The 14,475-nt window shown below is 36.2% G+C and overlaps 45 non-coding genes across 45 annotated transcripts; all 45 read left to right on the top strand.

Annotated features, from left to right (window-relative positions):
- The first annotated feature begins 196 nt into the window (after positions 1-196).
- LOC146948028 (5S ribosomal RNA) lies at positions 197-315 on the top strand. Its single transcript, XR_015028474.1, has one exon. It is a non-coding gene; the product is annotated as a 5S ribosomal RNA (ribosomal RNA).
- A 198-nt stretch (positions 316-513) lies between these two features.
- LOC146948029 (5S ribosomal RNA) lies at positions 514-632 on the top strand. Its single transcript, XR_015028475.1, has one exon. It is a non-coding gene; the product is annotated as a 5S ribosomal RNA (ribosomal RNA).
- A 200-nt stretch (positions 633-832) lies between these two features.
- LOC146948030 (5S ribosomal RNA) lies at positions 833-951 on the top strand. Its single transcript, XR_015028476.1, has one exon. It is a non-coding gene; the product is annotated as a 5S ribosomal RNA (ribosomal RNA).
- Positions 952-1,149: 198 nt separating this feature from the next.
- On the top strand, positions 1,150-1,268 carry LOC146948031 (5S ribosomal RNA). Its single transcript, XR_015029017.1, has one exon. It is a non-coding gene; the product is annotated as a 5S ribosomal RNA (ribosomal RNA).
- A 198-nt stretch (positions 1,269-1,466) lies between these two features.
- Positions 1,467-1,585, top strand: LOC146948032 (5S ribosomal RNA). The gene has a single exon (XR_015028477.1). It is a non-coding gene; the product is annotated as a 5S ribosomal RNA (ribosomal RNA).
- Positions 1,586-1,783: 198 nt separating this feature from the next.
- Positions 1,784-1,902, top strand: LOC146948033 (5S ribosomal RNA). The gene has a single exon (XR_015028478.1). It is a non-coding gene; the product is annotated as a 5S ribosomal RNA (ribosomal RNA).
- Positions 1,903-2,166: 264 nt separating this feature from the next.
- On the top strand, positions 2,167-2,285 carry LOC146948034 (5S ribosomal RNA). Its single transcript, XR_015028480.1, has one exon. It is a non-coding gene; the product is annotated as a 5S ribosomal RNA (ribosomal RNA).
- Positions 2,286-2,483: 198 nt separating this feature from the next.
- Positions 2,484-2,602, top strand: LOC146948035 (5S ribosomal RNA). The gene has a single exon (XR_015029347.1). It is a non-coding gene; the product is annotated as a 5S ribosomal RNA (ribosomal RNA).
- A 198-nt stretch (positions 2,603-2,800) lies between these two features.
- On the top strand, positions 2,801-2,919 carry LOC146948036 (5S ribosomal RNA). The gene has a single exon (XR_015028930.1). It is a non-coding gene; the product is annotated as a 5S ribosomal RNA (ribosomal RNA).
- Positions 2,920-3,117: 198 nt separating this feature from the next.
- On the top strand, positions 3,118-3,236 carry LOC146948037 (5S ribosomal RNA). Its single transcript, XR_015028481.1, has one exon. It is a non-coding gene; the product is annotated as a 5S ribosomal RNA (ribosomal RNA).
- Positions 3,237-3,434: 198 nt separating this feature from the next.
- Positions 3,435-3,553, top strand: LOC146948038 (5S ribosomal RNA). Its single transcript, XR_015028482.1, has one exon. It is a non-coding gene; the product is annotated as a 5S ribosomal RNA (ribosomal RNA).
- Positions 3,554-3,751: 198 nt separating this feature from the next.
- LOC146948039 (5S ribosomal RNA) lies at positions 3,752-3,870 on the top strand. The gene has a single exon (XR_015028483.1). It is a non-coding gene; the product is annotated as a 5S ribosomal RNA (ribosomal RNA).
- A 198-nt stretch (positions 3,871-4,068) lies between these two features.
- LOC146948040 (5S ribosomal RNA) lies at positions 4,069-4,187 on the top strand. The gene has a single exon (XR_015028484.1). It is a non-coding gene; the product is annotated as a 5S ribosomal RNA (ribosomal RNA).
- A 198-nt stretch (positions 4,188-4,385) lies between these two features.
- On the top strand, positions 4,386-4,504 carry LOC146948041 (5S ribosomal RNA). The gene has a single exon (XR_015028932.1). It is a non-coding gene; the product is annotated as a 5S ribosomal RNA (ribosomal RNA).
- Positions 4,505-4,702: 198 nt separating this feature from the next.
- LOC146948042 (5S ribosomal RNA) lies at positions 4,703-4,821 on the top strand. The gene has a single exon (XR_015028486.1). It is a non-coding gene; the product is annotated as a 5S ribosomal RNA (ribosomal RNA).
- A 198-nt stretch (positions 4,822-5,019) lies between these two features.
- LOC146948043 (5S ribosomal RNA) lies at positions 5,020-5,138 on the top strand. The gene has a single exon (XR_015028487.1). It is a non-coding gene; the product is annotated as a 5S ribosomal RNA (ribosomal RNA).
- Positions 5,139-5,336: 198 nt separating this feature from the next.
- On the top strand, positions 5,337-5,455 carry LOC146948044 (5S ribosomal RNA). The gene has a single exon (XR_015028488.1). It is a non-coding gene; the product is annotated as a 5S ribosomal RNA (ribosomal RNA).
- Positions 5,456-5,655: 200 nt separating this feature from the next.
- Positions 5,656-5,774, top strand: LOC146948045 (5S ribosomal RNA). Its single transcript, XR_015028489.1, has one exon. It is a non-coding gene; the product is annotated as a 5S ribosomal RNA (ribosomal RNA).
- Positions 5,775-5,972: 198 nt separating this feature from the next.
- On the top strand, positions 5,973-6,091 carry LOC146948046 (5S ribosomal RNA). The gene has a single exon (XR_015029073.1). It is a non-coding gene; the product is annotated as a 5S ribosomal RNA (ribosomal RNA).
- Positions 6,092-6,289: 198 nt separating this feature from the next.
- Positions 6,290-6,408, top strand: LOC146948047 (5S ribosomal RNA). The gene has a single exon (XR_015028490.1). It is a non-coding gene; the product is annotated as a 5S ribosomal RNA (ribosomal RNA).
- Positions 6,409-6,606: 198 nt separating this feature from the next.
- LOC146948048 (5S ribosomal RNA) lies at positions 6,607-6,725 on the top strand. The gene has a single exon (XR_015028491.1). It is a non-coding gene; the product is annotated as a 5S ribosomal RNA (ribosomal RNA).
- Positions 6,726-6,989: 264 nt separating this feature from the next.
- On the top strand, positions 6,990-7,108 carry LOC146948049 (5S ribosomal RNA). The gene has a single exon (XR_015028492.1). It is a non-coding gene; the product is annotated as a 5S ribosomal RNA (ribosomal RNA).
- Positions 7,109-7,306: 198 nt separating this feature from the next.
- On the top strand, positions 7,307-7,425 carry LOC146948050 (5S ribosomal RNA). Its single transcript, XR_015029348.1, has one exon. It is a non-coding gene; the product is annotated as a 5S ribosomal RNA (ribosomal RNA).
- A 198-nt stretch (positions 7,426-7,623) lies between these two features.
- LOC146948051 (5S ribosomal RNA) lies at positions 7,624-7,742 on the top strand. The gene has a single exon (XR_015028933.1). It is a non-coding gene; the product is annotated as a 5S ribosomal RNA (ribosomal RNA).
- Positions 7,743-7,940: 198 nt separating this feature from the next.
- Positions 7,941-8,059, top strand: LOC146948052 (5S ribosomal RNA). The gene has a single exon (XR_015028493.1). It is a non-coding gene; the product is annotated as a 5S ribosomal RNA (ribosomal RNA).
- Positions 8,060-8,257: 198 nt separating this feature from the next.
- Positions 8,258-8,376, top strand: LOC146948053 (5S ribosomal RNA). The gene has a single exon (XR_015028934.1). It is a non-coding gene; the product is annotated as a 5S ribosomal RNA (ribosomal RNA).
- A 198-nt stretch (positions 8,377-8,574) lies between these two features.
- On the top strand, positions 8,575-8,693 carry LOC146948054 (5S ribosomal RNA). Its single transcript, XR_015028494.1, has one exon. It is a non-coding gene; the product is annotated as a 5S ribosomal RNA (ribosomal RNA).
- Positions 8,694-8,957: 264 nt separating this feature from the next.
- Positions 8,958-9,076, top strand: LOC146948055 (5S ribosomal RNA). Its single transcript, XR_015028495.1, has one exon. It is a non-coding gene; the product is annotated as a 5S ribosomal RNA (ribosomal RNA).
- A 198-nt stretch (positions 9,077-9,274) lies between these two features.
- LOC146948056 (5S ribosomal RNA) lies at positions 9,275-9,393 on the top strand. Its single transcript, XR_015028497.1, has one exon. It is a non-coding gene; the product is annotated as a 5S ribosomal RNA (ribosomal RNA).
- Positions 9,394-9,591: 198 nt separating this feature from the next.
- Positions 9,592-9,710, top strand: LOC146948057 (5S ribosomal RNA). The gene has a single exon (XR_015028498.1). It is a non-coding gene; the product is annotated as a 5S ribosomal RNA (ribosomal RNA).
- Positions 9,711-9,908: 198 nt separating this feature from the next.
- On the top strand, positions 9,909-10,027 carry LOC146948058 (5S ribosomal RNA). Its single transcript, XR_015028499.1, has one exon. It is a non-coding gene; the product is annotated as a 5S ribosomal RNA (ribosomal RNA).
- A 198-nt stretch (positions 10,028-10,225) lies between these two features.
- On the top strand, positions 10,226-10,344 carry LOC146948059 (5S ribosomal RNA). The gene has a single exon (XR_015028500.1). It is a non-coding gene; the product is annotated as a 5S ribosomal RNA (ribosomal RNA).
- Positions 10,345-10,542: 198 nt separating this feature from the next.
- Positions 10,543-10,661, top strand: LOC146948060 (5S ribosomal RNA). The gene has a single exon (XR_015028501.1). It is a non-coding gene; the product is annotated as a 5S ribosomal RNA (ribosomal RNA).
- Positions 10,662-10,859: 198 nt separating this feature from the next.
- On the top strand, positions 10,860-10,978 carry LOC146948061 (5S ribosomal RNA). The gene has a single exon (XR_015029355.1). It is a non-coding gene; the product is annotated as a 5S ribosomal RNA (ribosomal RNA).
- A 198-nt stretch (positions 10,979-11,176) lies between these two features.
- LOC146948062 (5S ribosomal RNA) lies at positions 11,177-11,295 on the top strand. Its single transcript, XR_015028502.1, has one exon. It is a non-coding gene; the product is annotated as a 5S ribosomal RNA (ribosomal RNA).
- Positions 11,296-11,493: 198 nt separating this feature from the next.
- LOC146948063 (5S ribosomal RNA) lies at positions 11,494-11,612 on the top strand. The gene has a single exon (XR_015029233.1). It is a non-coding gene; the product is annotated as a 5S ribosomal RNA (ribosomal RNA).
- A 199-nt stretch (positions 11,613-11,811) lies between these two features.
- Positions 11,812-11,930, top strand: LOC146948064 (5S ribosomal RNA). The gene has a single exon (XR_015028935.1). It is a non-coding gene; the product is annotated as a 5S ribosomal RNA (ribosomal RNA).
- Positions 11,931-12,128: 198 nt separating this feature from the next.
- On the top strand, positions 12,129-12,247 carry LOC146948065 (5S ribosomal RNA). Its single transcript, XR_015028503.1, has one exon. It is a non-coding gene; the product is annotated as a 5S ribosomal RNA (ribosomal RNA).
- Positions 12,248-12,445: 198 nt separating this feature from the next.
- LOC146948066 (5S ribosomal RNA) lies at positions 12,446-12,564 on the top strand. The gene has a single exon (XR_015029212.1). It is a non-coding gene; the product is annotated as a 5S ribosomal RNA (ribosomal RNA).
- Positions 12,565-12,761: 197 nt separating this feature from the next.
- LOC146948067 (5S ribosomal RNA) lies at positions 12,762-12,880 on the top strand. Its single transcript, XR_015029312.1, has one exon. It is a non-coding gene; the product is annotated as a 5S ribosomal RNA (ribosomal RNA).
- A 198-nt stretch (positions 12,881-13,078) lies between these two features.
- Positions 13,079-13,197, top strand: LOC146948068 (5S ribosomal RNA). The gene has a single exon (XR_015028504.1). It is a non-coding gene; the product is annotated as a 5S ribosomal RNA (ribosomal RNA).
- Positions 13,198-13,395: 198 nt separating this feature from the next.
- Positions 13,396-13,514, top strand: LOC146948069 (5S ribosomal RNA). Its single transcript, XR_015028505.1, has one exon. It is a non-coding gene; the product is annotated as a 5S ribosomal RNA (ribosomal RNA).
- A 198-nt stretch (positions 13,515-13,712) lies between these two features.
- Positions 13,713-13,831, top strand: LOC146948070 (5S ribosomal RNA). The gene has a single exon (XR_015028506.1). It is a non-coding gene; the product is annotated as a 5S ribosomal RNA (ribosomal RNA).
- Positions 13,832-14,029: 198 nt separating this feature from the next.
- On the top strand, positions 14,030-14,148 carry LOC146948071 (5S ribosomal RNA). The gene has a single exon (XR_015029234.1). It is a non-coding gene; the product is annotated as a 5S ribosomal RNA (ribosomal RNA).
- Positions 14,149-14,346: 198 nt separating this feature from the next.
- LOC146948072 (5S ribosomal RNA) lies at positions 14,347-14,465 on the top strand. The gene has a single exon (XR_015028936.1). It is a non-coding gene; the product is annotated as a 5S ribosomal RNA (ribosomal RNA).
- The last annotated feature ends 10 nt before the right edge of the window (positions 14,466-14,475 follow it).

A 14,475-nucleotide genomic window follows, 5' to 3' on the forward strand; every position in this document is an offset into this window, starting at 1 on the left:
TTTGCCAAAATTTCGTGTTCTTTTTGTTAATTAGCGTAATTTTACGTCGTTTTTGAAAATTAAACTTCGATTGTATTTCATTTTTTTTCGTTAATTAACGCAACCTAAAACTCTATTCGTTAATTAACGTAATTTGACGTCTTTTTTGAAAAATAAACTTAGAAATGCATATATACAATTACAACGCTTTACTTTCAGGTGCGATCATACCAGCACTAATGCACCGGATCCCATCAGAACTCCGCAGTTAAGCGTGCTTGGGCGAGAGTAGTACTAGGATGGGTGACCTCCTGGGAAGTCCTTGTGTTGCACCTCTTTTTGCCAAAATTTCGTGTTCTTTTTGTTAATTAGCGTAATTTTACGTCGTTTTTGAAAATTAAACTTCGATTGTATTTCATTTTTTTTCGTTAATTAACGCAACCTAAAACTCTATTCGTTAATTAACGTAATTTGACGTCTTTTTTGAAAAATAAACTTAGAAATGCATATATACAATTACAACGCTTTACTTTCAGGTGCGATCATACCAGCACTAATGCACCGGATCCCATCAGAACTCCGCAGTTAAGCGTGCTTGGGCGAGAGTAGTACTAGGATGGGTGACCTCCTGGGAAGTCCTTGTGTTGCACCTCTTTTTGCCAAAATTTCGTGTTCTTTTTGTTAATTAGCGTAATTTTACGTCGTTTTTGAAAATTAAACTTCGATTGTATTTCATTTTTTTTCGTTAATTAACGCAACCTAAAACTCTATTCGTTAATTAACGTAATTTGACGTCTTTTTTGAAAAATAAACTTAGAAATGCATATATATACAATTACAACGCTTTACTTTCAGGTGCGATCATACCAGCACTAATGCACCGGATCCCATCAGAACTCCGCAGTTAAGCGTGCTTGGGCGAGAGTAGTACTAGGATGGGTGACCTCCTGGGAAGTCCTTGTGTTGCACCTCTTTTTGCCAAAATTTCGTGTTCTTTTTGTTAATTAGCGTAATTTTACGTCGTTTTTGAAAATTAAACTTCGATTGTATTTCATTTTTTTTCGTTAATTAACGCAACCTAAAACTCTATTCGTTAATTAACGTAATTTGACGTCTTTTTTGAAAAATAAACTTAGAAATGCATATATACAATTACAACGCTTTACTTTCAGGTGCGATCATACCAGCTCTAATGCACCGGATCCCATCAGAACTCCGCAGTTAAGCGTGCTTGGGCGAGAGTAGTACTAGGATGGGTGACCTCCTGGGAAGTCCTTGTGTTGCACCTCTTTTTGCCAAAATTTCGTGTTCTTTTTGTTAATTAGCGTAATTTTACGTCGTTTTTGAAAATTAAACTTCGATTGTATTTCATTTTTTTTCGTTAATTAACGCAACCTAAAACTCTATTCGTTAATTAACGTAATTTGACGTCTTTTTTGAAAAATAAACTTAGAAATGCATATATACAATTACAACGCTTTACTTTCAGGTGCGATCATACCAGCACTAATGCACCGGATCCCATCAGAACTCCGCAGTTAAGCGTGCTTGGGCGAGAGTAGTACTAGGATGGGTGACCTCCTGGGAAGTCCTTGTGTTGCACCTCTTTTTGCCAAAATTTCGTGTTCTTTTTGTTAATTAGCGTAATTTTACGTCGTTTTTGAAAATTAAACTTCGATTGTATTTCATTTTTTTTCGTTAATTAACGCAACCTAAAACTCTATTCGTTAATTAACGTAATTTGACGTCTTTTTTGAAAAATAAACTTAGAAATGCATATATACAATTACAACGCTTTACTTTCAGGTGCGATCATACCAGCACTAATGCACCGGATCCCATCAGAACTCCGCAGTTAAGCGTGCTTGGGCGAGAGTAGTACTAGGATGGGTGACCTCCTGGGAAGTCCTTGTGTTGCACCTCTTTTTGCCAAAATTTCGTGTTCTTTTTGTATGGGTGACCTCCTGGGAAGTCCTTGTGTTGCACCTCTTTTTGCCAAAATTTCGTGTTCTTTTTGTTAATTAGCGTAATTTTACGTCGTTTTTGAAAATTAAACTTCGATTGTATTTCATTTTTTTTCGTTAATTAACGCAACCTAAAACTCTATTCGTTAATTAACGTAATTTGACGTCTTTTTTGAAAAATAAACTTAGAAATGCATATATACAATTACAACGCTTTACTTTCAGGTGCGATCATACCAGCACTAATGCACCGGATCCCATCAGAACTCCGCAGTTAAGCGTGCTTGGGCGAGAGTAGTACTAGGATGGGTGACCTCCTGGGAAGTCCTTGTGTTGCACCTCTTTTTGCCAAAATTTCGTGTTCTTTTTGTTAATTAGCGTAATTTTACGTCGTTTTTGAAAATTAAACTTCGATTGTATTTCATTTTTTTTCGTTAATTAACGCAACCTAAAACTCTATTCGTTAATTAACGTAATTTGACGTCTTTTTTGAAAAATAAACTTAGAAATGCATATATACAATTACAACGCTTTACTTTCAGGTGCGATCATACCAGCACTAATGCATCGGATCCCATCAGAACTCCGCAGTTAAGCGTGCTTGGGCGATAGTAGTACTAGGATGGGTGACCTCCTGGGAAGTCCTTGTGTTGCACCTCTTTTTGCCAAAATTTCGTGTTCTTTTTGTTAATTAGCGTAATTTTACGTCGTTTTTGAAAATTAAACTTCGATTGTATTTCATTTTTTTTCGTTAATTAACGCAACCTAAAACTCTATTCGTTAATTAACGTAATTTGACGTCTTTTTTGAAAAATAAACTTAGAAATGCATATATACAATTACAACGCTTTACTTTCAGGTGCGATCATACCAGCACTAATGCACCGGATCCCATCAGAACTCCGCAGTTAAGCGTGCTTGGGCGAGAGTAGTACTAGGATGGGTGACCTCCTGGGAAGTCTTTGTGTTGCACCTCTTTTTGCCAAAATTTCGTGTTCTTTTTGTTAATTAGCGTAATTTTACGTCGTTTTTGAAAATTAAACTTCGATTGTATTTCATTTTTTTTCGTTAATTAACGCAACCTAAAACTCTATTCGTTAATTAACGTAATTTGACGTCTTTTTTGAAAAATAAACTTAGAAATGCATATATACAATTACAACGCTTTACTTTCAGGTGCGATCATACCAGCACTAATGCACCGGATCCCATCAGAACTCCGCAGTTAAGCGTGCTTGGGCGAGAGTAGTACTAGGATGGGTGACCTCCTGGGAAGTCCTTGTGTTGCACCTCTTTTTGCCAAAATTTCGTGTTCTTTTTGTTAATTAGCGTAATTTTACGTCGTTTTTGAAAATTAAACTTCGATTGTATTTCATTTTTTTTCGTTAATTAACGCAACCTAAAACTCTATTCGTTAACTAACGTAATTTGACGTCTTTTTTGAAAAATAAACTTAGAAATGCATATATACAATTACAACGCTTTACTTTCAGGTGCGATCATACCAGCACTAATGCACCGGATCCCATCAGAACTCCGCAGTTAAGCGTGCTTGGGCGAGAGTAGTACTAGGATGGGTGACCTCCTGGGAAGTCCTTGTGTTGCACCTCTTTTTGCCAAAATTTCGTGTTCTTTTTGTTAATTAGCGTAATTTTACGTCGTTTTTGAAAATTAAACTTCGATTGTATTTCATTTTTTTTCGTTAATTAACGCAACCTAAAACTCTATTCGTTAATTAACGTAATTTGACGTCTTTTTTGAAAAATAAACTTAGAAATGCATATATACAATTACAACGCTTTACTTTCAGGTGCGATCATACCAGCACTAATGCACCGGATCCCATCAGAACTCCGCAGTTAAGCGTGCTTGGGCGAGAGTAGTACTAGGATGGGTGACCTCCTGGGAAGTCCTTGTGTTGCACCTCTTTTTGCCAAAATTTCGTGTTCTTTTTGTTAATTAGCGTAATTTTACGTCGTTTTTGAAAATTAAACTTCGATTGTATTTCATTTTTTTTCGTTAATTAACGCAACCTAAAACTCTATTCGTTAATTAACGTAATTTGACGTCTTTTTTGAAAAATAAACTTAGAAATGCATATATACAATTACAACGCTTTACTTTCAGGTGCGATCATACCAGCACTAATGCACCGGATCCCATCAGAACTCCGCAGTTAAGCGTGCTTGGGCGAGAGTAGTACTAGGATGGGTGACCTCCTGGGAAGTCCTTGTGTTGCACCTCTTTTTGCCAAAATTTCGTGTTCTTTTTGTTAATTAGCGTAATTTTACGTCGTTTTTGAAAATTAAACTTCGATTGTATTTCATTTTTTTTCGTTAATTAACGCAACCTAAAACTCTATTCGTTAATTAACGTAATTTGACGTCTTTTTTGAAAAATAAACTTAGAAATGCATATATACAATTACAACGCTTTACTTTCAGGTGCGATCATACCAGCACTAATGCACCGGATCCCATCAGAACTCCGCAGTTAAGCGTGCTTGGGCGAGAGTAGTACTAGGATGGGTGACCTCCTGGGAAGTCTTTGTGTTGCACCTCTTTTTGCCAAAATTTCGTGTTCTTTTTGTTAATTAGCGTAATTTTACGTCGTTTTTGAAAATTAAACTTCGATTGTATTTCATTTTTTTTCGTTAATTAACGCAACCTAAAACTCTATTCGTTAATTAACGTAATTTGACGTCTTTTTTGAAAAATAAACTTAGAAATGCATATATACAATTACAACGCTTTACTTTCAGGTGCGATCATACCAGCACTAATGCACCGGATCCCATCAGAACTCCGCAGTTAAGCGTGCTTGGGCGAGAGTAGTACTAGGATGGGTGACCTCCTGGGAAGTCCTTGTGTTGCACCTCTTTTTGCCAAAATTTCGTGTTCTTTTTGTTAATTAGCGTAATTTTACGTCGTTTTTGAAAATTAAACTTCGATTGTATTTCATTTTTTTTCGTTAATTAACGCAACCTAAAACTCTATTCGTTAACTAACGTAATTTGACGTCTTTTTTGAAAAATAAACTTAGAAATGCATATATACAATTACAACGCTTTACTTTCAGGTGCGATCATACCAGCACTAATGCACCGGATCCCATCAGAACTCCGCAGTTAAGCGTGCTTGGGCGAGAGTAGTACTAGGATGGGTGACCTCCTGGGAAGTCCTTGTGTTGCACCTCTTTTTGCCAAAATTTCGTGTTCTTTTTGTTAATTAGCGTAATTTTACGTCGTTTTTGAAAATTAAACTTCGATTGTATTTCATTTTTTTTCGTTAATTAACGCAACCTAAAACTCTATTCGTTAATTAACGTAATTTGACGTCTTTTTTGAAAAATAAACTTAGAAATGCATATATACAATTACAACGCTTTACTTTCAGGTGCGATCATACCAGCACTAATGCACCGGATCCCATCAGAACTCCGCAGTTAAGCGTGCTTGGGCGAGAGTAGTACTAGGATGGGTGACCTCCTGGGAAGTCCTTGTGTTGCACCTCTTTTTGCCAAAATTTCGTGTTCTTTTTGTTAATTAGCGTAATTTTACGTCGTTTTTGAAAATTAAACTTCGATTGTATTTCATTTTTTTTCGTTAATTAACGCAACCTAAAACTCTATTCGTTAATTAACGTAATTTGACGTCTTTTTTGAAAAATAAACTTAGAAATGCATATATATACAATTACAACGCTTTACTTTCAGGTGCGATCATACCAGCACTAATGCACCGGATCCCATCAGAACTCCGCAGTTAAGCGTGCTTGGGCGAGAGTAGTACTAGGATGGGTGACCTCCTGGGAAGTCCTTGTGTTGCACCTCTTTTTGCCAAAATTTCGTGTTCTTTTTGTTAATTAGCGTAATTTTACGTCGTTTTTGAAAATTAAACTTCGATTGTATTTCATTTTTTTTCGTTAATTAACGCAACCTAAAACTCTATTCGTTAATTAACGTAATTTGACGTCTTTTTTGAAAAATAAACTTAGAAATGCATATATACAATTACAACGCTTTACTTTCAGGTGCGATCATACCAGCTCTAATGCACCGGATCCCATCAGAACTCCGCAGTTAAGCGTGCTTGGGCGAGAGTAGTACTAGGATGGGTGACCTCTTGGGAAGTCCTTGTGTTGCACCTCTTTTTGCCAAAATTTCGTGTTCTTTTTGTTAATTAGCGTAATTTTACGTCGTTTTTGAAAATTAAACTTCGATTGTATTTCATTTTTTTTCGTTAATTAACGCAACCTAAAACTCTATTCGTTAATTAACGTAATTTGACGTCTTTTTTGAAAAATAAACTTAGAAATGCATATATACAATTACAACGCTTTACTTTCAGGTGCGATCATACCAGCACTAATGCACCGGATCCCATCAGAACTCCGCAGTTAAGCGTGCTTGGGCGAGAGTAGTACTAGGATGGGTGACCTCCTGGGAAGTCCTTGTGTTGCACCTCTTTTTGCCAAAATTTCGTGTTCTTTTTGTTAATTAGCGTAATTTTACGTCGTTTTTGAAAATTAAACTTCGATTGTATTTCATTTTTTTTCGTTAATTAACGCAACCTAAAACTCTATTCGTTAATTAACGTAATTTGACGTCTTTTTTGAAAAATAAACTTAGAAATGCATATATACAATTACAACGCTTTACTTTCAGGTGCGATCATACCAGCACTAATGCACCGGATCCCATCAGAACTCCGCAGTTAAGCGTGCTTGGGCGAGAGTAGTACTAGGATGGGTGACCTCCTGGGAAGTCCTTGTGTTGCACCTCTTTTTGCCAAAATTTCGTGTTCTTTTTGTATGGGTGACCTCCTGGGAAGTCCTTGTGTTGCACCTCTTTTTGCCAAAATTTCGTGTTCTTTTTGTTAATTAGCGTAATTTTACGTCGTTTTTGAAAATTAAACTTCGATTGTATTTCATTTTTTTTCGTTAATTAACGCAACCTAAAACTCTATTCGTTAATTAACGTAATTTGACGTCTTTTTTGAAAAATAAACTTAGAAATGCATATATACAATTACAACGCTTTACTTTCAGGTGCGATCATACCAGCACTAATGCACCGGATCCCATCAGAACTCCGCAGTTAAGCGTGCTTGGGCGAGAGTAGTACTAGGATGGGTGACCTCCTGGGAAGTCCTTGTGTTGCACCTCTTTTTGCCAAAATTTCGTGTTCTTTTTGTTAATTAGCGTAATTTTACGTCGTTTTTGAAAATTAAACTTCGATTGTATTTCATTTTTTTTCGTTAATTAACGCAACCTAAAACTCTATTCGTTAATTAACGTAATTTGACGTCTTTTTTGAAAAATAAACTTAGAAATGCATATATACAATTACAACGCTTTACTTTCAGGTGCGATCATACCAGCACTAATGCATCGGATCCCATCAGAACTCCGCAGTTAAGCGTGCTTGGGCGATAGTAGTACTAGGATGGGTGACCTCCTGGGAAGTCCTTGTGTTGCACCTCTTTTTGCCAAAATTTCGTGTTCTTTTTGTTAATTAGCGTAATTTTACGTCGTTTTTGAAAATTAAACTTCGATTGTATTTCATTTTTTTTCGTTAATTAACGCAACCTAAAACTCTATTCGTTAATTAACGTAATTTGACGTCTTTTTTGAAAAATAAACTTAGAAATGCATATATACAATTACAACGCTTTACTTTCAGGTGCGATCATACCAGCACTAATGCACCGGATCCCATCAGAACTCCGCAGTTAAGCGTGCTTGGGCGAGAGTAGTACTAGGATGGGTGACCTCCTGGGAAGTCTTTGTGTTGCACCTCTTTTTGCCAAAATTTCGTGTTCTTTTTGTTAATTAGCGTAATTTTACGTCGTTTTTGAAAATTAAACTTCGATTGTATTTCATTTTTTTTCGTTAATTAACGCAACCTAAAACTCTATTCGTTAATTAACGTAATTTGACGTCTTTTTTGAAAAATAAACTTAGAAATGCATATATACAATTACAACGCTTTACTTTCAGGTGCGATCATACCAGCACTAATGCACCGGATCCCATCAGAACTCCGCAGTTAAGCGTGCTTGGGCGAGAGTAGTACTAGGATGGGTGACCTCCTGGGAAGTCCTTGTGTTGCACCTCTTTTTGCCAAAATTTCGTGTTCTTTTTGTTAATTAGCGTAATTTTACGTCGTTTTTGAAAATTAAACTTCGATTGTATTTCATTTTTTTTCGTTAATTAACGCAACCTAAAACTCTATTCGTTAATTAACGTAATTTGACGTCTTTTTTGAAAAATAAACTTAGAAATGCATATATACAATTACAACGCTTTACTTTCAGGTGCGATCATACCAGCACTAATGCACCGGATCCCATCAGAACTCCGCAGTTAAGCGTGCTTGGGCGAGAGTAGTACTAGGATGGGTGACCTCCTGGGAAGTCTTTGTGTTGCACCTCTTTTTGCCAAAATTTCGTGTTCTTTTTGTTAATTAGCGTAATTTTACGTCGTTTTTGAAAATTAAACTTCGATTGTATTTCATTTTTTTTCGTTAATTAACGCAACCTAAAACTCTATTCGTTAATTAACGTAATTTGACGTCTTTTTTGAAAAATAAACTTAGAAATGCATATATACAATTACAACGCTTTACTTTCAGGTGCGATCATACCAGCACTAATGCACCGGATCCCATCAGAACTCCGCAGTTAAGCGTGCTTGGGCGAGAGTAGTACTAGGATGGGTGACCTCCTGGGAAGTCCTTGTGTTGCACCTCGTTTTGCCAAAATTTCGTGTTCTTTTTGTATGGGTGACCTCCTGGGAAGTCCTTGTGTTGCACCTCTTTTTGCCAAAATTTCGTGTTCTTTTTGTTAATTAGCGTAATTTTACGTCGTTTTTGAAAATTAAACTTCGATTGTATTTCATTTTTTTTCGTTAATTAACGCAACCTAAAACTCTATTCGTTAATTAACGTAATTTGACGTCTTTTTTGAAAAATAAACTTAGAAATGCATATATACAATTACAACGCTTTACTTTCAGGTGCGATCATACCAGCACTAATGCACCGGATCCCATCAGAACTCCGCAGTTAAGCGTGCTTGGGCGAGAGTAGTACTAGGATGGGTGACCTCCTGGGAAGTCCTTGTGTTGCACCTCTTTTTGCCAAAATTTCGTGTTCTATTTGTTAATTAGCGTAATTTTACGTCGTTTTTGAAAATTAAACTTCGATTGTATTTCATTTTTTTTCGTTAATTAACGCTACCTAAAACTCTATTCGTTAATTAACGTAATTTGACGTCTTTTTTGAAAAATAAACTTAGAAATGCATATATACAATTACAACGCTTTACTTTCAGGTGCGATCATACCAGCACTAATGCACCGGATCCCATCAGAACTCCGCAGTTAAGCGTGCTTGGGCGAGAGTAGTACTAGGATGGGTGACCTCCTGGGAAGTCCTTGTGTTGCACCTCTTTTTGCCAAAATTTCGTGTTCTTTTTGTTAATTAGCGTAATTTTACGTCGTTTTTGAAAATTAAACTTCGATTGTATTTCATTTTTTTTCGTTAATTAACGCAACCTAAAACTCTATTCAATAATTAACGTAATTTGACGTCTTTTTTGAAAAATAAACTTAGAAATGCATATATACAATTACAACGCTTTACTTTCAGGTGCGATCATACCAGCACTAATGCACCGGATCCCATCAGAACTCCGCAGTTAAGCGTGCTTGGGCGAGAGTAGTACTAGGATGGGTGACCTCCTGGGAAGTCCTTGTGTTGCACCTCTTTTTGCCAAAATTTCGTGTTCTTTTTGTTAATTAGCGTAATTTTACGTCGTTTTTGAAAATTAAACTTCGATTGTATTTCATTTTTTTTCGTTAATTAACGCTACCTAAAACTCTATTCGTTAATTAACGTAATTTGACGTCTTTTTTGAAAAATAAACTTAGAAATGCATATATACAATTACAACGCTTTACTTTCAGGTGCGATCATACCAGCACTAATGCACCGGATCCCATCAGAACTCCGCAGTTAAGCGTGCTTGGGCGAGAGTAGTACTAGGATGGGTGACCTCCTGGGAAGTCCTTGTGTTGCACCTCTTTTTGCCAAAATTTCGTGTTCTTTTTGTTAATTAACGTAATTTTACGTCGTTTTTGAAAATTAAACTTCGATTGTATTTCATTTTTTTTCGTTAATTAACGCAACCTAAAACTCTATTCAATAATTAACGTAATTTGACGTCTTTTTTGAAAAATAAACTTAGAAATGCATATATACAATTACAACGCTTTACTTTCAGGTGCGATCATACCAGCACTAATGCACCGGATCCCATCAGAACTCCGCAGTTAAGCGTGCTTGGGCGAGAGTAGTACTAGGATGGGTGACCTCCTGGGAAGTCCTTGTGTTGCACCTCTTTTTGCCAAAATTTCGTGTTCTTTTTGTTAATTAGCGTAATTTTACGTCGTTTTTGAAAATTAAACTTCGATTGTATTTCATTTTTTTTCGTTAATTAACGCAAACTAAAACTCTATTCAATAATTAACGTAATTTGACGTCTTTTTTGAAAAATAAACTTAGAAATGCATATATACAATTACAACGCTTTACTTTCAGGTGCGATCATACCAGCACTAATGCACCGGATCCCATCAGAACTCCGCAGTTAAGCGTGCTTGGGCGAGAGTAGTACTAGGATGGGTGACCTCCTGGGAAGTCCTTGTGTTGCACCTCTTTTTGCCAAAATTTCGTGTTCTTTTTGTTAATTAGCGTAATTTTACGTCGTTTTTGAAAATTAAACTTCGATTGTATTTCATTTTTTTTCGTTAATTAACGCAACCTAAAACTCTATTCAATAATTAACGTAATTTGACGTCTTTTTTGAAAAATAAACTTAGAAATGCATATATACAATTACAACGCTTTACTTTCAGTTGCGATCATGCCAGCACTAATGCACCGGATCCCATCAGAACTCTGCAGTTAAGCGTGCTTGGGCGAGAGTAGTACTAGGATGGGTGACCTCCTGGGAAGTCTTTGTGTTGCACCTCTTTTTGCCAAAATTTCGTGTTCTTTTTGTTAATTAGCGTAATTTTACGTCGTTTTTGAAAATTAAACTTCGATTGTATTTCATTTTTTTTCGTTAATTAACGCAACCTAAAACTCTATTCGTTAATTAACGTAATTTGACGTCTTTTTTGAAAAATAAACTTAGAAATGCATATATACAATTACAACGCTTTACTTTCAGGTGCGATCATACCAGCACTAATGCACCGGATCCCATCAGAACTCCGCAGTTAAGCGTGCTTGGGCGAGAGTAGTACTAGGATGGGTGACCTCCTGGGAAGTCCTTGTGTTGCACCTCTTTTTGCCAAAATTTCGTGTTCTTTTTGTTAATTAGCGTAATTTTACGTCGTTTTTGAAAATTAAACTTCGATTGTATTTCATTTTTTTTCGTTAATTAACGCAACCTAAAACTCTATTCGTTAATTAACGTAATTTGACGTCTTTTTTGAAAAATAAACTTAGAAATGCATATATACAATTACAACGCTTTACTTTCAGGTGCGATCATACCAGCACTAATGCACCGGATCCCATCAGAACTCCGCAGTTAAGCGTGCTTGGGCGATAGTAGTACTAGGATGGGTGACCTCCTGGGAAGTCCTTGTGTTGCACCTCTTTTTGCCAAAATTTCGTGTTCTTTTTGTTAATTAGCGTAATTTTACGTCGTTTTTGAAAATTAAACTTCGATTGTATTTCATTTTTTTTTCGTTAATTAACGCAACCTAAAACTCTATTCGTTAATTAACGTAATTTGACGTCTTTTTTGAAAAATAAACTTAGAAATGCATATATACAATTACAACGCTTTACTTTCAGGTGCGATCATACCAGCACTAATGCACCGGATCCCATCAGAACTCCGCAGTTAAGCGTGCTTGGGCGAGAGTAGTACTAGGATGGGTGACCTCCTGGGAAGTCTTTGTGTTGCACCTCTTTTTGCCAAAATTTCGTGTTCTTTTTGTTAATTAGCGTAATTTTACGTCGTTTTTGAAAATTAAACTTCGATTGTATTTCATTTTTTTTCGTTAATTAACGCAACCTAAAACTCTATTCAATAATTAACGTAATTTGACGTCTTTTTTGAAAAATAAACTTAGAAATGCATATATACAATTACAACGCTTTACTTTCAGGTGCGATCATACCAGCACTAATGCACCGGATCCCATCAGAACTCCGCAGTTAAGCGTGCTTGGGCGAGAGTAGTACTAGGATGGGTGACCTCCTGGGAAGTCCTTGTGTTGCACCTCTTTTTGCCAAAATTTCGTGTTCTTTTTGTTAATTAGCGTAATTTTACGTCGTTTTTGAAAATTAAACTTCGATTGTATTTCATTTTTTTTCGTTAATTAACGCAACCTAAAACTCTATTCAATAATTAACGTAATTTGACGTCTTTTTTGAAAAATAAACTTAGAAATGCATATATACAATTACAACGCTTTACTTTCAGGTGCGATCATGCCAGCACTAATGCACCGGATCCCATCAGAACTCTGCAGTTAAGCGTGCTTGGGCGAGAGTAGTACTAGGATGGGTGACCTCCTGGGAAGTCCTTGTGTTGCACCTCTTTTTGCCAAAATTTCGTGTTCTTTTTGTTAATTAGCGTAATTTTACGTCGTTTTTGAAAATTAAACTTCGATTGTATTTCATTTTTTTCGTTAATTAACGCAACCTAAAACTCTATTCAATAATTAACGTAATTTGACGTCTTTTTTGAAAAATAAACTTAGAAATGCATATATACAATTACAACGCTTTACTTTCAGGTGCGATCATGCCAGCACTAATGCACCGGATCCCATCAGAACTCTGCAGTTAAGCGTGCTTGGGCGAGAGTAGTACTAGGATGGGTGACCTCCTGGGAAGTCTTTGTGTTGCACCTCTTTTTGCCAAAATTTCGTGTTCTTTTTGTTAATTAGCGTAATTTTACGTCGTTTTTGAAAATTAAACTTCGATTGTATTTCATTTTTTTTCGTTAATTAACGCTACCTAAAACTCTATTCGTTAATTAACGTAATTTGACGTCTTTTTTGAAAAATAAACTTAGAAATGCATATATACAATTACAACGCTTTACTTTCAGGTGCGATCATACCAGCACTAATGCACCGGATCCCATCAGAACTCCGCAGTTAAGCGTGCTTGGGCGAGAGTAGTACTAGGATGGGTGACCTCCTGGGAAGTCCTTGTGTTGCACCTCTTTTTGCCAAAATTTCGTGTTCTTTTTGTTAATTAGCGTAATTTTACGTCGTTTTTGAAAATTAAACTTCGATTGTATTTCATTTTTTTTCGTTAATTAACGCAACCTAAAACTCTATTCAATAATTAACGTAATTTGACGTCTTTTTTGAAAAATAAACTTAGAAATGCATATATACAATTACAACGCTTTACTTTCAGGTGCGATCATACCAGCACTAATGCACCGGATCCCATCAGAACTCCGCAGTTAAGCGTGCTTGGGCGAGAGTAGTACTAGGATGGGTGACCTCCTGGGAAGTCCTTGTGTTGCACCTCTTTTTGCCAAAATTTCGTGTTCTTTTTGTTAATTAGCGTAATTTTACGTCGTTTTTGAAAATTAAACTTCGATTGTATTTCATTTTTTTTCGTTAATTAACGCAACCTAAAACTCTATTCAATAATTAACGTAATTTGACGTCTTTTTTGAAAAATAAACTTAGAAATGCATATATACAATTACAACGCTTTACTTTCAGGTGCGATCATACCAGCACTAATGCACCGGATCCCATCAGAACTCCGCAGTTAAGCGTGCTTGGGCGAGAGTAGTACTAGGATGGGTGACCTCCTGGGAAGTCCTTGTGTTGCACCTCTTTTTGCCAAAATTTCGTGTTCTTTTTGTTAATTAGCGTAATTTTACGTCGTTTTTGAAAATTAAACTTCGATTGTATTTCATTTTTTTTCGTTAATTAACGCAACCTAAAACTCTATTCGTTAATTAACGTAATTTGACGTCTTTTTTGAAAAATAAACTTAGAAATGCATATATACAATTACAACGCTTTACTTTCAGGTGCGATCATACCAGCACTAATGCACCGGATCCCATCAGAACTCCGCAGTTAAGCGTGCTTGGGCGATAGTAGTACTAGGATGGGTGACCTCCTGGGAAGTCCTTGTGTTGCACCTCTTTTTGCCAAAATTTCGTGTTCTTTTTGTTAATTAGCGTAATTTTACGTCGTTTTTGAAAATTAAACTTCGATTGTATTTCATTTTTTTTCGTTAATTAACGCAACCTAAAACTCTATTCGTTAATTAACGTAATTTGACGTCTTTTTTGAAAAATAAACTTAGAAATGCATATATACAATTACAACGCTTTACTTTCAGGTGCGATCATACCAGCACTAATGCACCGGATCCCATCAGAACTCCGCAGTTAAGCGTGCTTGGGCGAGAGTAGTACTAGGATGGGTGACCTCCTGGGAAGTCTTTGTGTTGCACCTCTTTTTGCCAA

The sequence above is a fragment of the Medicago sativa genome, chromosome 2, assembly GCF_051527215.1.
Source record: "Medicago sativa cultivar Bolivia chromosome 2, Bolivia_mono, whole genome shotgun sequence".
Lineage (NCBI taxonomy): Eukaryota > Viridiplantae > Streptophyta > Magnoliopsida > Fabales > Fabaceae > Medicago > Medicago sativa.